This window comes from Ailuropoda melanoleuca, chromosome 1, assembly GCF_002007445.2.
Source record: "Ailuropoda melanoleuca isolate Jingjing chromosome 1, ASM200744v2, whole genome shotgun sequence".
NCBI lineage: Eukaryota > Metazoa > Chordata > Mammalia > Carnivora > Ursidae > Ailuropoda > Ailuropoda melanoleuca.
The window spans coordinates 126,951,567-126,966,528 of record NC_048218.1 but is presented as its reverse complement, the minus strand read 5'-3'; positions in this window follow the sequence as shown (position 1 = coordinate 126,966,528).

Sequence of the window (14,962 nt, the reverse complement as noted above, 5' to 3'; positions counted from 1 at the left end):
CTCTCTCCCTGTGCCCTTCCCTTTGCTCTCTCTCTAAAATAAACAAAATCTGAAAAAAAAAAAAAAAAGAAAGAAAAACCTAATTCAAGAGTCAGAGGATTGACCACTCTACTGATAGTCACCTCCTGTGACCCTTAGGGGAAAGGAGCCTTTCCAGTTTTTCTCAGCCTATGCCAAGTAGGCAAACTGCCCACTGCCCCAGCCTCCCTGTGGAAAATTGCAGGTGGGTTGGACTTGGACTCTTGGAGGCAGCTTTCCAGCTACATTCCTTGGCTGAGCTATTAGGTGTCTGGAGCCTGTAAGAAGGTTGACTTTCCTCACATATCTGCCCAAGTTTGCTATCTAGGCCTGGGTACTCTGGGCCACACTTTCCACACCTTCTGAAGGATCCTCACCTACTGATTAATCATCATGGGCCTTTTCTATGTCTCTTATTTTGGAATGTTTGTGAACAACACCATTTCTCAACAGGGCCGAGACTAGGGTGAGGAGAGTGGGTTCCTCACCTTGGTGCAAAATTTAAGTGGGGGGGGCCGAAACTCATTTATCGAGATAAACAATATTTGGACGTAATCATTTCAAAAATTGAAATTAATGCAAGATAATCCACAATGAACAAAATGTCAAACATTTTAAAAGATTACATTAAAATATTATTTATTTTGATGACTGAGTTTTTTTGGCACCCCCTTAAATTCTGTGCTGGAGCGAGTACCTCCCTCAACTCCTTCTAAGTCTGTCTCCCAAGAGTCGTGTTGGGGGTCTGTAACTGGTGTTGGCCTTGCACTGCCTTTAACTGGTTAGAGCCACTTCAAGGAGGTTGGTAGGATGGTAACTGGTCTGGGGGCCCATTTACCTCATTCAGAAAGTCAGGCAAACAGATCGGCAGAGGGCCAAGTCTATTGTTCCAAAGCTTCCACAGACTTTGAACAGCCCTTAGGCTCTGCGGTCTGCTGATCAGAGGTGCAAAGGTTTATGAACAATCCAAGGCCTTTGATATGGTTGCCAACACCCACATTTTCCATTCTGGGAACAATGCCACTGAGGGCCGCAGCCACCCTCCCCCACCCCAGTGAGGAAGTGTCTGCTGGTTACCAGTGGGGACAGGTCCTGTGAGGGCAAGGGTTAGAAGGACAGAGGAGTCTTTCTTGTCCTGGCTGCCTGCCCTTTTCTCTCTGGTACATACTGACATCTCCACCCTTTTTGCACTTCCAAAACCTGTGCTTGTCCTATTCCTTTGTCCTCCTTGGCCAAAGCAATTTCTTTTTTCAGAAAATGCAAAAAAAGGGATGCCTGGGTGGCTCATTCAGTTAAGCGGCTGCCTTCAGCTCAAGTCATGATCCCAGCATCCTGGGATCCGTTCCGCATCAGGCTTCCTGCTCAGGAGGGAGTCGGCTTCTGCTTCTCCCTCTGCTCCTCCCCCCTGCTCGTGCTCTATCTCTCGCTCTCTCAAAGAAATAAAATCTTTAAAAAAAGAAAAAAAAAGAAAATGCACAGAAGAGTGAGCCACCTTGTTATACAGGCAGGGAGACACAACCTTAAGTTCCCCTGACACCTCTTGAACTCTCTTCCGAAAAACTGGGGCGTCAGATTCGTCGACAAAGTCCTTTTGGGGGATCCACCATCTGGGGCTACCCCCCAAAAGGTAGGTATCTGGGCTAATTTGACTGCTGTTTTGGAGGAATGCAGGTGAACAAAAGGTGGTTTCCAGTAGGCAAAATGTTTTTTCCACTTCCTGTTCTTTGCTAGTTTGTCTTGTTCCGGCGTTAAACCGCTGAGTTTCGGAATCAGATGAAACTTATCATAAGTCAAGACCTGCCCAAGTTCTCCGTCACCCCGTCCCTGATAACTAAACCAAAGGACAGGCTTCTGCCGTGAGGCAGAACTCGCTGTTCTGAAGCAGGCTCTTTACGACTGAGCCCGGGTTTCTTGAGAATTTTTCTTCCTAAGGCTGACCTAACGGAGCTGTGCGTCTTTTCTGGGGAAGCCCGCGCCTCGCTTCACTTCCTCCGGCACCGGCCCGGGGGGGGGCTGCCGGCCGGGGGAGGGGAGAGGTTCCTCTCCCTGTCGCTCGGCCCCGGCGACGGCGCTGGGAAGGGCTGCAGTGCCGGGAGCTGGGACCGCCCGGGCAGCAAGCACAGCGCCGACCCCGCGGCTTGCATCACGCTCCCGGAAACGGAAGCGTGGGCGCCTTTGTTGCCACAGCAACAAAACAGGATCTAGCCGCTGACCTCAGGAGGCCCCGCCCTGTCAACGAGAGGGAGTTTCAAGCGCCTTGTGTCCCCAGGGACTGGCCCTCACTCAATCGGGGGAGAAGCCAGCATCCGAAGACGTCCGTGACACAGAGGAAGCCAGGGGAGACAGTGGGCGGCTGGTCACTACTGACTCACGGTCACAGAACTCACAGCAGCCGGGGGACCCCTCACTTCCCTGGTAAAGGAACCGGAGGTCGGAAAGCCCTGGTTCCGGGCCCTTGTGCCCGGGGGTGGCAGAGCCAGATCCACCGCCCGAGGGCCTTCTGTTTGTAAAGCTTGAACAGTTTGCAAACGCTCTCACGTACTCTCATTTCACCCAATCCTGAACGGAGACCACAGACTCCTCGTTCTTAGCGGAGGGGCTGCTTAGGATGGCTTAGTTTCCTCATCGGAGAGTAGTCTTCTAATGAATTCTTATTCGTATTAAATGAGGTAACAGTTTGGGAATCCAAGAGGATATAATAGAGGGCACCCCTCATTCCTTACAAAGCTCTCAGTAAGAGATGGGCAAGAAGAAATCAAACAGACGGGGGTCAGTTTTATATTGGAGTCAGTGGTTCGTATTTGTAGGTAAGTGAACAGAATTAGGCAGGTACCCACACAGGCTGAGGCAGGCCTCGGGATAGGGGACTGTCCCTGTAAACCACGGAGAACAGAGCCCATAGCATGTTCAGGAGGCCAGCTGCCAAGGAGAAGAGAGGGGCTGAGCCACGTATCTGGGATTCCTTCCCTCATACTCACCCCCCCACAGAAGTGGCTGCTCCCCTCCACTGCTAGGGAGGAGTAAGTCAAGGAGTAGAGACGAGTCCGAAATCTTCGGCTAGAAGAGCTTCCTGTGTGTGGAAGGTAACACGAGGACTGAGGAAGAAGTCTTTTTGACCCTAATAGGTGAACACCAGTACTTGGTATAATAGGAGGTGCTCAATAAAAGTTATCTGTTACCATTATTATTCTGGCTGTTGCCTGTTGGTCACACCAGAGACTGCTTTACCTTCACCAGTGTGACTTCTCTAACCATGTCTCACCTTATTAGATGTGTGACGTCGGGCATGTTCCCTACTCTCCCTAAGCCCGTGTCCTCCTGTGTAATAATATTTGCAAGACTACATGACTTCAGTGTAAAGGACTTTAGCACAACATCTGGAACATAGTAAGTATTCAATGAATGGTGGTGACAGTTGCTGTTATAAAAAGGACGGGGGAGTCCAAAGCAAAATCAGTGCAAAATTAAGACGGAGACATGATGGATTTCGAAGTGGCATGTGAAGGCAAGGCTGGCTACTCTCCATTAGATGAGAGCAATCGCTGCTGTGGAATCCACAATCGGGACACCTGATGGGGAAGCCCTGGGAGTGCTGCCACACCCCTCGAGCTTTTCCCCCAACGCTTTCCCTAAAATGAGGAAAAACTCAGTCCTGGCTTCACCTGCAGAAGATGATGACACCCTGGAGGCTGTGACCTTCTTGGGAAAGGAAAACGAAGTGTGTTTTATGTGGGGACCAAGATGGCTTGAGCGAGTCACAGAATCTAAGAGTCACTGTCTGAGCTCCAGAAGGGTAGATGCTGGGGCTGTTTTCCTCCCTGCTTGGTTGTTAGCCCCTCACCATGGTGGGTGGCACACAGCGCATGCTTACTAAATATCTGCTGAGTAGGTGAGCGCAGGATCAGGCTGCTCTGCGGCCCAGCTGCGGGGAGATGGTGCCCAAGAGGGTGTGGTCTGCCTTCTACCTCTGGGCATGCTGGACCAGAAGCATTTGTATAATCCCTGATTTGGGTCTTGCTTAAAGGAGAAGGGAGGCAGGAGGAAGTAATCCACGGAACTATAGATTCCTGATTTGTTTTTCCTTCGAAAGACCAGAGGATGTTATTTTGAATGTGGGAGCTTGAGTTACATGTGCTGAAGATTTCCTATGCAAACTGAGATAAGAAAAAGTGGAGATGTAGTCTCTCAGCAAGGAGGGTCAACTGTAGAAATAGCCCGCTTTGAGACAGGGTTGGATGTAGGACCCGGGAAAATTTAATCAAATTGCATTCTAAAGTCTCAGACACCCAAAGAGATGCCTTCCATGTCTCTTATTTTTCACAGCTGCACGGTGGGCCATGACATAGGTGCCCTGGTGGATGGACATTTGTGTTGTGTCCAGTCTTTTGCTATCATAGAAAGAGAAGTAGCTCTGTGTATTAATATGATCCTTGTAGTGTGTCGTCATGTGAGAAAAGCAGGGTACGGAACAGCGTGTAAAGTGTGCTAGTATTATCCAAGAGGAAATACAACTACTTATATGTACTTGTCTCTTTCTTCAATGGAAAGATACACCAAACACTAGTGAAAATGGTTTTCCATAAGGAGGTGGGGGGATAGAGTGAAGGGGAGAGAGAGAGAAACTAAACTTGACTTCTCTCGATGTTCTTTGTTTTGTAGATTTGACTCTGGAACCATGTACGTATTTTAAATAATTATAAACAAAATTTAATAGAGATAGATTAAAAAAAGAAATTCCCGGGACACCCGGCTAGCTCAGTCAGTAGGTCATGCGGCTCTTGATCTCGGGCGCCGTGGTGGGTGTAGAGATTGCTTAAATAAATTAAAAAAAAAAAAAAAAGAAAGAAATTCCTAAAAATTGAAAGCAGATGAAACAAATGAATCTAATTGTGTATTGAATTGGTGACTCAACTATACAGAGAGGAATTATTTCTTTTTTTTTCCCAAAGATTTTATTTTTAAGTAATCACTACACCCAATGTGGGGCCTGAACTCACAAGCCCAAAATGAAGGGTTGCATGCTCCACTGACTGGACCCAGTCCGGTGCCCCGAGAGGAATTATTTCTTTTCTTCTCTTTTTTTTTTAAGATTTTTTTATTTATTTGACAGAGAGAGAGTGAGAGGGAACACAAGCTGGGGGAATGGGAGTGGGAGAAGCAGGCTTCCCACTGAGTGTGGAGCCTGATATGGGGCTCGATCCCAGGACCCTGGGATCATGACCTAAGCTGAAGGCTGACACTTAATGACTGAGCCACCCAGGTGCCTCCCCCGAGAGGAATTATTTCTAATAATTTTAAATTATAATAAACTGACTATATCCCTATTATGATATATCCTAAAGATAAAAAGGAACTGTTTGTTAGTTTGCTAGGGCTGCTATAACAGACTGCCACAGGCTGGGTTGCTGACACAGAAATTTATTGTCTCACAGTTGTGGAAGCTAGAAGTCAAAGATCAAGGAGTCGGCAGGGTTGGTTTCTTCTGAGGCCTCTCTCCCTGGCTTGTAGATGTCTGTCTTCTCCCCATGTCTTCACATGGTCTCCCTCTGTGCATGTCCCTGTCTTAATCTCCTCTTCTTCTTAACCACATCAGTATACAGGATGAGGGCCCACCTTAATGACACAGTCACATTCTGAAGTACTTCAACATATTAATTTGGGGGGGACACAGTTCAGCCCATAATAAATTATAAAGAAACATAAAACTATATTTTATGTTGTAGTAGTAATATTGGTATTAGGGTGTTGTGTGGGGGGGGGTGGGGATGGTAATTTGAGTTTTACCCCTAGCTAAGGCCCCAGATACCATGAAGCAGAGATAAGCCATACCTGTTTCCCTTTCCACATTCCTGACCTATAAAATCACAAGCAAAATTTAAAATTTGTTTAAGCTGCTGAGTCTGGGGATAATTTGTTATGCAACCATACTAACCAGAACAGAAGCATTTTGTACTCCCCATCCCCAATGAAAAGGGGGGCCTGGATTTTACCAAGACTCCAGGTATAATTCCATGACCATTTTGCAGGATTTTTAAAAAAGATTTTATTTATTTATTTGAGAAAGAGAGAGTGAGAACGCACAAATAGGTGGAGGGGCAGAGGGAGAGGGAGAAGCAGACTCCCTGCTGACTGGGGAGCCCGATGTGGGGCTCTATCCCAGGACCCTAAAGGCAGATGTTTAACTGACAGGCGCCCCTGACCAGTTTTCAGAATTAAGGAATATGTCGTGGGGCACCTGGGTGACTCAACTGGTTAAGAGTCCAGCTCTTGATTTCAGCTCAGGTCATGATCCCAGGGTCGTGAGTTTGAGCCCCATGTCAGGCTCCACACTCAGCAGGGAGTCTGCTTGAAGATGCTCTCTCTCCCTCTCCCTCCGCCCCTCTCCCTGCTTGCACTCTCATGCTCACTCTCTCTCAAATAAATAAAGAGATCTTATATATATATATATATAAATATATATAAAAGGAACATGTAGAGGAACATGACACCACAGAAATACAATTGGAAAAGTCTAGAGTGTGGAAATCTCTGTGGGACAAATGATCTGGCGTTTTCAACAAAAAAAGTTGCAAGAAGAGAGAAAGAGAAGGGGAATTTGTAGGTTACAAGACTTGAGAAACAGATCAGTCATCCAAATTTGACATGTGGGCTTTGTTTGGATCCTGATGCAGACAGTCCAAAACAAAAATATTATTCATGATACAATTGGGAAAACTTGGATACTAACTGAACATTTGATGCTATGAAAATTATGGTCAGTCTTTTAAAGTTTGATGTCACTGTGGTTATGTTTTGTTTGGTTTTAAAGGTCTTTATCTCAAAGAGATAGATGCTGAAGGAAATGGAAATGATGTAACATAGGGGGTTTTTGCCAAAATAATCATGAGCGTTGTGGGAGTGGGGGGAAGGGAGGTAGGAAGTGGACGGGTCTAGATGAAATGTGATTGGTCCCGGGCTGGGAGATGAGTGCATGGGACCTTATTTTACTATTTTCTCTAATTTCCTATGTTTTAAAATGTCCATAATAAAAAGGGTGTTTTTTTAAAAGATTTTTTTTTTAAAGTAATCTTTACACCCAACGTGGGGTCCAACTCACAATCCCAAGGTCAAGAGTCACATGCTGTACTGCCTGGGCCAGACAGGCGCCCCCAGGGTGTTTTGTTTTGTTTTGTTCTAGAGCCACGAGCTTTATCCTTCAAAATATTTGAAGGTATAATTCACTTAATAAGCATTTTATTCAACATGTATTGAGCTCTTACTGTGTGCCAGACACTAAGCTAAACTCTGCGGCTACAGAAATGGGTCAGTCGTGATACTGCCTCCTTGAAGCTATAGTCTAGGGGCAAAGAAAGTATGTAGGCAAATGAAGTATAAAGAGAAGAAAATGCTACGTGCCACAGAAAAGTAATAGGCTGCCTGTCTAGGACAATTCAGGGAAGAGTCTGGTCATAGAATCCACTCCCATCCAGCAATGACTGAGAGCTTTCCTCGGCATCTACACTGAAGTCTCCCAGACCCAGCATAATGTAGGTTTGACCTTGTGTGGAAAATACGACCTCAAATTATGTGAAAAAGTCTCTGTGTTCTGGTGGCTGCAGCCTTCCCAACATTACAGAGGGGTGGACAGCTTTGTGTGTCTACTTCTTGGTTGTCTTAGCTCACAGCACCGTAACAGAATACCACAGACTGGGTGGGTTAAACAGTAGGCATCTCTTTCTCATAGCTCTGGAGGCTGGGAAGTCCGGGATCAAGGTGTCAGCTGTTTCAGCTCCTGATGACAGCCTTGACAGCCTCCTCACTTGCTCACAGAGAGCAGCCTGCAGCTGTGTCCTCACTTGGGGAGAGAGAGTGCCTTAGTGTCTCTTCTCTAATCCCATCATGAGGGCCCTTTCCTCAGGGTCTCAGCTAAACCTAATCTCCTAAAGGTGCTGTCTCCAAATATTATTATCACAATAGGGATTAGGACTTCCACATAAGAGTCTGTAGAGGGGTGCCCTTGGTGGCTCAGTCAGTTAAGGGTCGGACTCTTGGTTTTGGCTCAGGTCACAATCTCAGGGTCGTGAGATCGAGCCCCGCGTCAGGCTCTGTGGTCTGTGCAGAATCTGCTTCAGATTCTTTCTCTCTCCCCCTCTGCCCCTCTCTGCTGCCACTCTCTCTCTCCCAAATAAATAAAATCTTAAACAACAAAAAAAAAGATTCTCTCTCTCCTTCTGATCACCCCTCCCAACTCCCCACCGCCTGCTCATACACACATGCGCCTGCTCTCTCTCTCTCTCTCTCTCAATAAATAAATAAATAAATAAATAAATAAATAAAGGATTTGGGGGCGACACAATCAGTCCATCGCAGTGGTCTATGGGCTTTCAAGACGTGGCCCACAGACCCAACAGCATTAGAATCACCTACTTTTTAAAAATATTCAATATCAGGAGCACTTGGGTGGCTCAGTCAGTTGATCGTCGAACTCTTGATTTCGACTCAGGTCATGATCTTGAGGTCCTGGGGTCAAGGCCTGCTTCAGTCTCTGTGCTCAGCACAGAGTCTGCTTGTCCCTCTCCCTCTGTTCCTTCCCTCATGCTCTCTGTCTCTCTCAAATAAATTTTAAAAATAAATAAAAAATAAAAATACTCAATATCAGAAACTCTGCCCCAGATACAATAGGGCCAAGCTGGGCCCTGGCATCTGACTATTTTTTTTTTAAGATTTATTTATTTATTTGAGAGCCAGAAAACTGGGGGGCAGGGCAGAGGGAGAGGGAAAGAGAGAATCTCAAGCAGACTCCCCACTGAGCATGGAGCTGAACGATCTTACAACCCCGAGATCATGATCTGAGACAAAACCAAGAGTTAGACACTTAACCAACTGAGCCACCCAGCGCCCCTATATCTGACTATTTTAATAGCTTCCTAGTCATTTTCTTGAGCCTCCTTGTTGAACCCACTGGCTGAAAACTGTCAGACCAGTAGGGGCACCCACACCTGGGAAAGGAGCAACTTAAACATTAAATTTCATAAGGTCAGTATTTTCATGCCCCAATTTCTTTTCTTTAATTAAAAAAATTTTTATTATGTTTTTAATTTTAATTCTAGTATAGTGAACACAGTGTTCTATTGGTTTCCGGTGGATGACATAGTGATTCAGCAATTCTATAGATGTCTCAGTGCTCGTCATAAGTGGGCTCTTCATCCCCTTCACCTATTTCACCCAACCCCCCCTCACCTCCATGCCCCAATTCCTACTTTCTGGTTTTGGTTTTAGATTTATCTTTTTTTTTTTTTTTTTTTTTTTTTTTTTTTTTTTTTAAAGATTTTATTTATTTATTTGACAGAGAGAGAGACACAGTCAGCGAGAGAGGGAACACAGGCAGGGGGAGTGGGAGAAGGAGAAGCAGGCTCCCAGCGGAGGAGCCTGATGTGGGGCTCGATCCCAGGACTCTGGGACCACGCCCTGAGCCGAAGGCAGACGCTTAACGACTGAGCCACCCAGGCGCCCCATGGTTTTAGATTTATCTTGCATTTCTTTTGCTCTTGGAGTTCAAGGACTGATGGCCAGCATACCTCCTGACTCTGGGTCGGAGCACCCAGCCTTCTCTCCTGGGCAAATGCTAATTCTTCAGCTTATCATAATCGCCCACATCTGGACACAGTCACTGTTGTGTACTCATCTGAGTTAATCCAACTTATACTTGCATTATTTTCTTTGGCTGAAGACTTTGGAAAGCAGCAGGAAGCTTGGGGATTTTTCTTTTCTTTCCAGAACGAGAAAACTCTTCTTCGGCACAAGACCTTTAGTATTTTCATTCCCAGTCCTTCATCTTCATTTAGTACCTTTGCACCAGTCAAGAAAAGGAAAATTTTCTAGACGGTTTCAAGGAATTACACACATGGTTTATTAGAACATAAATTCCTTTCCGGAACTGTGATTTTGGGGGCGCCTGGGTGGCTCAGTCAGTTCAGCAGCCAGCTCTTGATCTCAGGGTCCTGGGGTCCAGCCCGGAGTCCGGCTCTTTGCTCATCTTGGAGTCTGCTTGGGGATTCTCTCTCTTTCACTCCCTCTGCCCCTCCCCCACACGTGCTCACATGTGCTCGCTCTCTCTCTCTAAAATAAATCATAAAAAAAAATTAAAAAACTGTGATTTTGCTTTAGTTCACTAAAATGTGCAATGCGTTTCATGGAATTAATTTCCAAGACACTTTTAGGTCTTGGAATGGGTTTCAAGGTGCTACAGTGAACTGTTGACAATTGCAAGCTGATTATTTAAATTTGTTGGCATTCTTGCCTCACCCACATCTTGCCGTTGCCCACCTGCGTGTGGCTTCCTGCCTCAAGCCACCAGTCTGTCTACACGATTGAGCGCCTTGTCCTCTGGGTGCAAGGCACAAGGAATGACAGCATAAAAGGCAAATACACACTCCTGACCTTTAGAATTAAAAGGCAGATGGGGAGATACGGCGATCACAAGAGATTATAAAACAATTTACAGCAGCCAAAGAGGAATGACCACGTTCCAAGTTGTTCCTTTATTGGACTCTGTATTAGTCCGCCAGTTTAATTGCCAAGATAGACTGAGTGGTTGGTTCTCTGCAGCCCTCTTTGACCAAAGCAATCTGGCACTTTCTCCGGGGTCTGTGAAACAACCTGCACTTGGTATAAACCCGCAGGAAAGAGAAGGGAGCAGCCGTGGTCTTGTGTCACCAAAACTTTTGTACAAAGTTGAGGCATCACTGGTATATGTTACTGAGAGAATCTGACTTCCGAGCAGTACTTGGAAAGTGCCGCTGCCAAGGCCACTCCACCCTCCTCCCCTTTTCTCTCACCTCAGTCACGGCTGTTAGTAAGCACTGTCGCCCTTTCCCCTCCAGCTCCAGTCCACTCATCAGGGAGTACCCTTTTCCAGGGGACCAGCCTTCTGTCACCTCTACATTGTAACATCTGCAGTGAGCTTTGTCACTAATGCAGGTCCTTGATTCACCTCATATACTGGCCAGAGCATCCTTAAGTGCTCATGTACGTCTCCTTTTAAGCGACGTTTAATAATTCTCAAGCTCTGAGAAAGCGGAACCATACCCCAAGGCCCAGAGAGAATCTGAGAGCTGGCTGATTCGTTTTCTCTTTGTTTTAAACAGCTAGCTTGTCACACCATTTCATAGCACTAACTTTCTTCTTCTTCTTTTTTTTTTTTTTAAGATTTTATTTATTTGTCAGAGAGAGAGAGAGAGAGAGTGAACAAGCAGGGGGAGCCGCAGGGAGAGGGAGAAGCAGGCTCCCCGCTGAGCAGGGAGCCCGATGCAGGACTCAATCCCAGGACCCTGGGATCACGACCCGAGCTGAAGCCAGATGCTTCACTGACTGAGCCACCCAGGCATCCCTCAAAGCACTGGCTTTCATTCTTGGCATTTCCTGTCTTATAATGTGCCAAATGCACCACATTGTAGGACAGCGGGCTCTGGATCCGTGGTCCTGGGGTTAGGCTCTGATGCTGTGATCCCCTCAAAGTGCACAGGTGGTGTTATACCCTCTGTACCCAGCTCTTAGTCAATCAAGATACAGGAATAAAATAAAATGCCTGTTTGATGCTCACTGAATCCCCCCCCCGCCCCCCTCCCCCCGGGAAGAGAACTGCAAGAGTAAAAGGAGTTAATTTCCCAAGAGACACGTCTTCAAGATGCAGCTGAACTACAGGAAATTTGTCACCTGGCCTTCCAGAGAGAAGGGTTCAATGGGCTCTTGTGCCTCGTCCACTACACGCCTCTTGGGACCTCTTTGAATTATAAGTCAACTTTACACAGACTCCAGGATTTCTACAGGCTGAGTGTTGCTAGAAATCTAGGATTTCTGTCTTTCCTACCGCATAGGTGCATTTTTGCCTATTCTGCTAAGCTGAGCAATGTGACCAGTACCCCTGGGAAGTGAATGCTTGGTTTGGGTATCTTGTTGTCATGCCAAAATCTAAGCTTATTTAACCTTTATAAAAATGAGCCAGAAGCACATATTTTATGACTCTGTTTATACGAAATGTGCAGAATAGGTACATCTGGACGAAGACACAAAGTAGAGACAGAAAGTAAATTAGTGATTTTCTAGGGTCTGGGGAATTTGGGGTTGGGGGATCAGAATGGGGTTTTATGGGTATGGTGTTTCTCTTGGGGGTGATAAAATGCTCTAAAATTGTTTGAAAGTGAAGGTTGCACAACTCTATGAATATACTAAAAACCACAGAATCATACATTTTAAATGGGTGAATTGTATAGGCTGTGGATTATATCCACATATATCCAGTAAAGCTGCTAATTTTTTAAAGGATTTTATTTATTTACCTACTTATTTGAAAGAGAGAGGGAGTTGAGGAGCAGAGGGAGAGGGACAAGCAGACTTTGTGCTAAGTGTGGAGCCCAGTGCGGGTCTTGATCTCACCACCCTGAGATTATGACCTGAGCCGACATCAAGAATCAGATACTTAACTGACTGAGCCACCCAGGCATCCCAGTAAAGCTGCTACTTTTTAAAAAGATTTTTAGTTATTTATTTATTTCTCAGAGAGAGAGAGAGAGAGAGGATGAGCACAAGCAAGGGAGCAGCAGGCGGAGGGAGAAGCCGACTCCCTGCCGAGCCAGGAGCCTGATGCGGGACTCGATCCCAGAATCATGACCTGAGCCAAAGGCAGATGCCTAACTGACTGAGCCACCCAGGTGCCCAAAGCTGCTATTTTTAAAAGAAAACAGCAAATGCACAGGCAACACTGAGTTGGGTGTGTACTTGAACTTGTTCCAATGAAGGAGACAAACCACCTTCTGTCACTAAAGGAGAGTCTGGTCTCTTACTCTCTCTACCCTTACTGTATACACAGTTTCTATTTGGGGCCTTTTCATAGTTGCATCATCGCTAGTGAGCAACAGTTAAGTCAAAAACCACAAAGGCCTTGGTTACAGTTTACTCTTGTTTTTGATCAACTATAACATGACTGATGTCATCATGGCTCAACTCAACCACACAGATGGAGTCAGGAAGTTCTGGATGTGCCAGGGGCTAGTGGGGCTGACCAGCAGGAGATCTGGTGCTTCAGAGACGCAGGGGTTGGCTGGGCCTTGACTTTAGGGCAAGATGTTGGTGAAGGATGGAAAAATGTCTTTCCCTGAACTGGAGATGGAATGTGGCTATGGAAGGAGCCCCGAGGGGAGAGAGAGTTCTCTGGCTTGGTTGGACATACAGACTGGGAATTCCTGAGAAGAGCTCATTTTGAGCCCAACATTTCTCTAAGTAACCTCCAGCCCAGCACCCCTCTCCCACTTCATTCCCCCATCCCTGACCCCCAGGGGAAACCATATGAGGTCGGGAGGACAGGGGGTTGGGAGGCACCTGTAATGAGCTGACTGCCCTGGAGGCAGGGTGAAGTTAGAGCACAAGCACATGAGGCAATTCTCACTTAGTAACAAGGCCCTGTGGTGGCTTACTTTATGCGTCAGTTTGGGTAGGCCACTGTGCCTAGAGACTTGGTTAAATTTTTTCTGGTTGTTTCTGTGAGTGTGTTTTTTGGACAAGATTTCCATTAAATCAGTGGGCTTTGAATAAAGCAGATTGCCTTCCATACTGTGGGTGGGCCTCATCCAAGCAGTTGAAGGCCTGAATAGCACAAAAGGCTGACCCTTCTCAGAGCAAGAGGGAATTCTGCCAGCAGACCACCTTCAGACTTCATTTGCAACACTGGCTCTTCCCGGCTTGCTGGCAGGACCTCTACAGTCCAACTCAACTGTTTCTGAGTTCCCAGCCTGCAGGCCTCCTCCATTGGATTTTGGACTTGCCACAAGCCCCCACAATGGCATGAGTGCATTCCTGAAAAGAAATCTGTTTGTGTATATACCTCCTATTAGTTCTGTTTTCCTGGAGAACCCTGACTAATACCGGCTTGTATTTCTCTGTCTTCGGGAGGGACACTTGGAGCAGAAGGGAAATACTGCTCTCCCCTCACCGAGAGGAGACTGAGAGACAGCCAACCAGGGACAGGAGCAGGAGTCGAGGCCTTGGTGTGGTAGCTTAGTGAGAGCACACCTGGTAAGAGAGCCATGTGAGAAACAGCTAAGCCTCCAACTAGGAAAGGGCACGAGGAGACCTGTGCCTCTAAGTCGTACCCGTGGCTTGTGGAGCTGGAGGAAACGTGGGCCACTAAAATCCAAAGCAAGTCCTGCCTGCCAATTTTTCATATAGAAAGTGCTTCTTCTAGGGAGGGTCAGCCCCACGTTGGCTCTCCAGCCTTGGAAGGGAAATTTCTGTTCTTTGTGGTCATAGCTAATCAACGACTCATCAGGCAAGGACAACAGGCATCTCCACATTCAGCCTCATGAGCCGCCTCGGGTGGTGGAAGCTGGCCCTTAAAGCTTCCCGAACAAGTAACAGCAATTCCCGAGAGTCCTTGTGCACACGGGATGATGCGTGGCAGTCAGCAGGGGCTCACATTCTGAAATCAATAACATCCACTCAGTCACTCCTCCTACAAACTATTAACCTCTTTGAAACCTAGGACACTTGCATTCTCTGAAACAGAAGTCCTGCTGGTAAAAAAAAAAAAAAAAAAGGAAGGAGAAAGGGGCTTGATATTTAGGACAAAGGTATGGGACCGCCCTGTGAGCACAGTTCCACAAGAGAAGGTATGGAGGAAGACACAAGGCAGCAGCTAGCAAGGTCAAGGACGAGGGAAACAGGAAGATCAGCCGGAAAGCACATGGCGTGGTCTTTGAAGACATTTCCTTCAAGCTCCCCCCAGCCCCAAAGCCCAGCCAAGGCTGGGGGCGGGTGAGGGCTCTCACCTCCAAGCCTCTGAGGCATGCATTGTCCACACTGCTCCTTTGGCGCATGGCATGGTTTTCTAAAATCAGAAGCATTTCTGTTCGACTGCCCTGACTCTTCAGTTAAATGTAAAGGCAGACTTTTTTTCTTTTTTTTTTTTTTT